Raw genomic sequence first — 6,989 nt, 5'->3', positions numbered from 1 at the left:
CTTTACATCTTTGGTCATACAGTTTTTCATAGAGTAATTCTGAGTAATGATTTAGTAAGCCCTGTTTAAAAAAGCTTATTGGATTTGATGCTCATTTGTTGCACAAACCAGATTACTAGTGCCTGTATCATGTTCTGCATGGTGTTTTTCACTTTCTCCAGCATACTTAAAAATTACAAGATAGAAATTTGAAGTTAATACTGGAAATAGAATTAATATTGTTAACATATGTCGTGACCGTTTTTGATGTTTTGGACTGAAATCAGCTTGGAAAGAAAGCATTCGGAATCTTATGAGTAAGCCCTTACAGCTGCCGATAAATTCATATGAAGATGAAGTATATTCATGCAACATTAAAAAGCTTTTGCCAGTGCTGTTAAAGTTGACTAACGCAAGTGGTTGGAGTATAGACTTCAGGGAAGTGGCTGCTGTTACAAGGGCTGCGGTTCACATTGGGTACTGTATGAACATGCAGAGCCAAAGCCTTTGCTACAAAGAACACACTGCCTTAACATAAACATCTCCTGTACTGATACTACCCCAAAATAGCCACTGCTGCTTATCCTCCATTTTTTCATATTTCACCCATGAAGTGAGGTTGAGACTTCTGGGCAGGAGTGTTAGTTACATTTTTGTCATGGAAGCAGCTTGTTATTATTTGAACTAAAAATGCATTTGAAAGCATTGCCACAAGATTTGTGATCTTTGAGTTGAAAGAGGAGTACCTGTTTCTTCCTATCAGTTAGAGAAGAAATGTTCTCTGAATTAATCTCTCAAGTATTCTTCAACTTTACCAGATACCTGTGCCAGTGTCTCTGGACTCCGCTTTCTGACATTTCCCAATAAATTGAAGAAAATTACCAAACACTTTGATTTTGATTCTTATTATGGAGGTGCTTTTTTCAGCTTTACTGTGGAAATGGTTCTTTTTATTTTAATATCAGTGCAGCAGTTTTCAGGAAGTAGTTGGAAAATTGATCGTTGATTTCAGATAATAGTTATTCTCACTCTTCAGTTCTTAGTGCTTTGGCAGTAGGCAATTACTGGATAATTGTGCAGGCTGTTTGTTCCTTTTTTTTATACTGGATGAAGGTTAGAAATTGGACAGAAGATGATCCATCTGTACTGCTGTCTGGTTGCTGTGGAGAAGCATCAGCTCTCCTGTGTTATAAGTAGCTTTTTTGTGAACATCTGTAGATGTTTTTAATTCCTCAGCGCACTGTTTTGGTGGAAAAGGGAAATGGTTTTGACCTAACTGGCAGCAAGAACAAGAAAATACTGACGTTTGGGAAGCAAGGCACAACTGAGGCTTCACTAATTGAGATAAGGTTTGGCAATTTTTGACAAGTATGTGTCAACAAATATGATGCTGGAGGGGTTTGTGTTTTTACAGTGTTGCTGCTAATAAAATAGCCCTATAGATTCAGGAAAAAATCAAAGCCTCAGCTTTAAGCTCAGTGCTTCTTTTTGTAAAGAAAATGTACATTATCCTCTCTTGATGTCCTAGCTTTTGAAAGAGCTTTTTTCAAAGTGTTTTTACAGTTCATGTTCTAAAATGTTTTTTTAAAATGTCTTTTCTCTCTAACAACTGCAGTTGTTGAAAACAGGTCCACAAGATAGGAGAACAGGAATGCTGCTCAGTGCACCTTGCATACCAGCCCTGTCAGACAAAGCAGGAAGCATGTGCAATAACTTTGTTTCTGTTGTGGAGTGGTGGACCAAAAATGGCTATAGACAGGGAGACAAGTAATGCTGGCGTCTTGCAGCTCAGAAGAACTGAGTTTCATGTAGGAAACATACCACAGTGTGACAAAATGGGGAAAACCCCCTAAATGGCTGCAGAATCATTGTCTCCACAGGTTTTTGGCTGTTGCCTATGAAGCATCTTGCATCTTAAAACTGTTGTTTTAGACTGTGCATCAGGTAGGCTTCAGTGCTTCTGCTTATATTTTGACCTTTTTCCAAAGCCTATTTCATCAGCAGTAAGAATTAAAATGCTGCTTGGTTGTGGTGGGTTTTTTTTGTTTTGGGTGTGTTTTTTTTTTTTTAATTAGAAACTTAAAAAAAACAAAACTGTAAAAAAAGAAACAACAAAAAGCCCCACAAAACCAGCCAGACAAACAAACCAAACTCACATTGGCTTTCATTCATCAAAAGCACGTTATTGAGGGCACAGACATTCGTTGCAGTTAACAGGTTTGAATCCTTTTTTTGGTCATCTTATTGGAGAAGATCTATTAAAGATGCACAAAGAGGAGGTAACTTCCAAAGAGTTTGTGTGGGTCGTTGGCAGAAGAGATAAGAAAATGCTGTTTTCCTGAATCTTGATTTGGTGCTCTGCCTGCCAGACCACTGTTTCTCTTGGAAGGTAATGTATTGTCCGTGTTGTGCTTCTAAGTGCCTCTTGGTGCCTTGCTAGAGCTAAGTAAGGAAAACTTTATACAGTAATATTGCTGCTTCCCAGTGGATTGTAGGCTGTGTGGGCCACTGTGATTAATTTTTGCCATCCGGTTAGGATTTATCTATATTGGTAAAATTCCCTTGCTGCTTTGGCTGCTTTTCTGAATGAAGAAAATGCCTTCTGTGCTGTGAAGTAGCAGGACTCTGGAGTGCTTGGCTGCAATGATTGGCTTTTGATATTAAAATATAGCTGATATGAAGAGAAGCTTAGCCTAAAGTCTGAATTAGTGGACAAAAATTGCACAGCAGTATATTAAAAATTAGTTTCATAGGAGAAATAGTCTTTTCCATACTTGTTTTTAATGTAGACTTAAAAAAATTCTTTAATAGTTTATTAACAATGCTACTTATGTAGGAAGGTTCGAGATTTCTAGCTGTTCAAATGAAATGTTTTGACAAAACTTCCTCTTGATGATGAAAATCCTTGTAGCAGTCTGTGACCTTTTTCTCCTTCTCTTTTGCTCTGCATGAAGGCTTGATCTCTCAAACACTTGTTTCCTAAAAAACAACTTTGTTTCTACAAATGTATGGTATAAATTGCATTTAAATTTTTAAAATACTAAAATGGTTTTTAGAAAGTTTTATTATAAACTTTCCATTGATGTTTACACGGTCCTGCAAGTGGAAAATTTGTTACATAGATAGTTTAATGCAGTTGGGGTATAATGGATTCACATTTTATGTAGCTACTCCAAACACTGAAACTGAATTCATGCTCATGTTTTTACTGTTAGTTTGGTACTAAGTGCACCTGTAAACTGCACTGGCTGTACGACTGGCCTTGCACCAAAGTTGTGGATGTAATTTTTTAATTGCTACAATACATACAGCAGGTTTTGTAATAGCTTAAGTGGTATTTAACATGCACCTACATTAATCATTGCTGAATAACCAGTGCTGATAATTTGCATTATCATTGTAAGTTTTTTTATTCTGATGTACACAAAACTTTCCATTACAAGTTGCTCTTTATATGGGACTTTTGAGGTGTTACTGTCATTATAAGCTGAGCTGTTGGTATGCCCTGTACCTGAGGAGGTAAAAAATTCTGTGTTTGTTTTCTTATATGTGTGCTAAATTGCAGCTATTCAGGGTGAAACTTGCCATTCCATGCATCTGCATCAGAACTTTTTTCCTCTAGGAATTCTCAGCTTTAAGTGGACTGGGGTTTTTTATTTCTACTATAAAACTGGAGCTGCTTATTGGAACAGATTTTATTACTTCAGGGAGGCAAGTCAGAATTTTGTTTGAGGAATGAGTCATGCTGTTTTTGCCAGTGTGTCGTCTTTGTTCTTTGTGGGTGTTCTGCTCACATCTGACCCAGTCATGAGGTGTTTAAAAGTTGTATTTTGCCCATACTCACAATGTTATAAGAGCTTGACATAAGTTTTCAAAAGGTACGCAAGTATAAAACTCCCAGATGCTGAGGTTAAGGTATATAACATTTGCCAACAAAATGACTGCTTGGTTAAGTGCCTGTTTTTTGTGGAAGCTTTTCATGATGGTGATGTCCAGCTCTGTCCTCCTTCCTGCTTGCTTGGCATCTGCGTGGCTGTTCCATTTGTCTTCTAGGAAGACAGATAATTTTTGTGCTCTATTTCAAGGCAAGTTGTATATCATCAGTTCTTCGTGTATCTCAGTGTGTGGATACAGTGGAGCTGTATGTCAGCTCCACACTAGTCAATGTGGGTAAAGGTGGGAGATGTAACTAGAAAAGGGTGAATGTTAAATTTTGGCTTTGTTTACTTCAGCAAGTAGGGCAGTACAGGAGGAGGGTTTCTGTGGAACGAAGTGGTTGGCATTGAGGATCCAACATTGATGCTGTAATAATTTTGGGAAATGCTGCTTTTACGTAGGTCAGTCCATGGGCTAAACACCTGCTTACTTTTGGAGCAGTTCTTCTAGTTCATTCAGTTTAGCTTAAAAGTTTGTGTATTTGGACACTACTGTACAATGCACACCAAACATCTGAAGTGAGGACAACTGGGAAGCTTGCTTGAGAAGCCCTCTCTTGATCTGAACTAAAATGCTGTGGTAGATGTACATGTTGTCTTGCTGCTGGAATTAGAAGTGAATGGGGTGGAATTTGGAAGCCCAGAGAGTCATTGCTCTTTCTACCCTCTCTAGTATTGCCAAGGGATTAATCTTGTTTCTGTGTGGAAATGAGTATGTATTTCTGATAGCTGAAGTGGTAGAAATGTGTGCTTTGGACTGAAGCAGCCATGGGTAATTGCAAACAGATAAACTTTGACTTTGTGGGAGAAATACTGTGTTTTCTATTTCTTTTTAAAATGTAAGAAATCAGATACTGAAAATGTTTACCAAGTGACTATATAGCCAGTGATAGCAGATATTCAAAAGTAAAAAAAAAAAAAAGTGTCAGATGAAGATCACTTGTGTGACTGTAACACAGCCCAGTAGCGATCACAAACTCTTCCACGTGAGCTCCTTCCCTTGTTAGAAATACAAATCACTAGTAAACCACAGCGTTTTAGTGACCTGGAGAAACAATATAATGAAATATGTTGTAGGGATTATTTTCGATTTTGCTTGCATTTTGAGATACTTTGGGCTGGATTTATAGGCATGCTGGATGTTCAAAATAGCAGTTGAATTTGTGTTTTCAAAGCACGGCCCCATTTAAAGTTCTGTTAAAAATACTGACTGAAGAAGTAGGCACTGAGTGTCTGAAATCGGGCAACCAAAGTTAGTGGGCATTTCCTTTACCCTTGGGGCTTTCGTCATGGTGTGCCAGTCACTTTTCTTTAGAACAGGAGTAGGAATACCAATCTCACAAGGTTATTGCAAAGTTTACATTTATTTTATGTAGTCTTCCCGTGTTATGCACAGATCTGCATAAACATGTCTATGGGGAAATGTAAGGTTTTTGTATTCAGTGTAGGATGCAAATGGTGAGGCATTTAATAGGTCACAGGATGAGGGCAAAAACTGGGCAATTGTCCGTTTGCTGAATGAAGCAGAAATCCTACTGGGGAGAATGGAATAAAGCAGCAGAAAGACTATTATTAGAAGTAGTATTATCAGCAGTGTGTATAAAAGCTAAACTGAAGTTGCATGGCTTTCAAATCTTAGCTGCTGCATAGCTTGGTTTTACAAATATGTATTTAAAGCTTTGGGAGGATTTCATGTAATACAAGTCTGCAAACTGTTGGTGCTTTGTAACCTGTGTTTTGGCACACCGTGAAGCAAGTGTAAGGATTGGATTGGTAAGAGTAGAGAAGGAATGCAGGGTGGCGTGTGAACAATGTGGTGGTATCTTGTATGTATCCAAGTATGCATACATTTGTGCACTTTTTGGGAAGAGCAGTTTCAAAATATCCACTGGTAGTTTTGGAGTCACTTGTGATGAAGGCTTTCGGAACAAGATGGTGTTGTGCGAGTTTAGTTGTGTATTCAAAACACCAACAACGTGAATTGACATCCCTGGAAATTTTGGTTGTGGGATTAGTCTAAAGGTGTGATATCCTGCATTTTACTGCTGTTCTCAAAATATTCTTGTTTGGGGAAGGTGTTTTTGTTTTTAGTGGGGTTTTTTTGTTTGTTTATTTAATGAGATGCTGTTTTTCAAATACAGATTTAGTCATTTGAGTAGGTAGCTAAAGCAAGAGCCAAGTGCACAGGAAAGGAGTCAGCAGGTAGGAAGTGGAGAGGGGGCACCTTTCTCAGATTCTGTTTGCATGTTTTGTATGAGGATTTTCCACATTCCTAAACCTGCAGGCTCACCCTGAATTGTGAAATTCAAGGTTTGTTGTTTTGCTTGTCTGCTCCTGTAGGGATGATGATACAGGTCAGAGATGCCAAGCACTTCTGCCCTTTGCTATGGTAATAGTAGGAGCCAGGTGATGACTTTTCTTCTTCCCTGGGTCTTGCTAACTTGCTTTGAGGGGTAACTTGAAAAAGAAGGGCATCATGAGACACCAGTTGTCTAATCATCTGTAAGGAGCCAAGGCAGTGATGGACTTCCAGTAAAACCAGCGATCCTAGCTTGTCTGCTGTGCTATCACTTACAGAGAGGTATTCCTGTCCACTTCTGTCTCTCCACCTCAATTTCACTGCATATTTGTCCCAATTTTATCCTCTGTCTCCCTCACTCTTCTAGTCTGTCTGGGGTGCGAGTTCCTTGGGTCAGAAACATGTGCTCTGATATACATAGCATAATTTCTGTAATATCCAAAACAAATGTCGATACTGAATTCATACTTTGGCTTTATTTTTTCTTTCTTGACCTCTTTTTGTAAAACATGATCGGTTTGTTTCCCTTTCAGTGGTTCATTAAACTTGACTGTTTTATATGAAACTTTTCCACTAAATCCACAGACTCATCCTCAGTTATAAACCCCACTCCGTTTCATTTGCATCATTGCTTATAAAGGAGAGAAAACAGGTCAAGTTATGCCCTGAAAGAATATCTCCTCATTCATTTAGGATTTTTTCAAATACTGTTAAAAGCATGTAAATGTGGGAGTAAGAGAACGGATAGCAAAGTGCATGTGACGGTTCAGTGTAGG

This window comes from Pterocles gutturalis, unplaced genomic scaffold (genome assembly GCF_000699245.1).
Source record: "Pterocles gutturalis isolate BGI_N339 unplaced genomic scaffold, ASM69924v1 scaffold6559, whole genome shotgun sequence".
Lineage (NCBI taxonomy): Eukaryota > Metazoa > Chordata > Aves > Pterocliformes > Pteroclidae > Pterocles > Pterocles gutturalis.
This window is presented reverse-complemented; position numbering follows the sequence as displayed.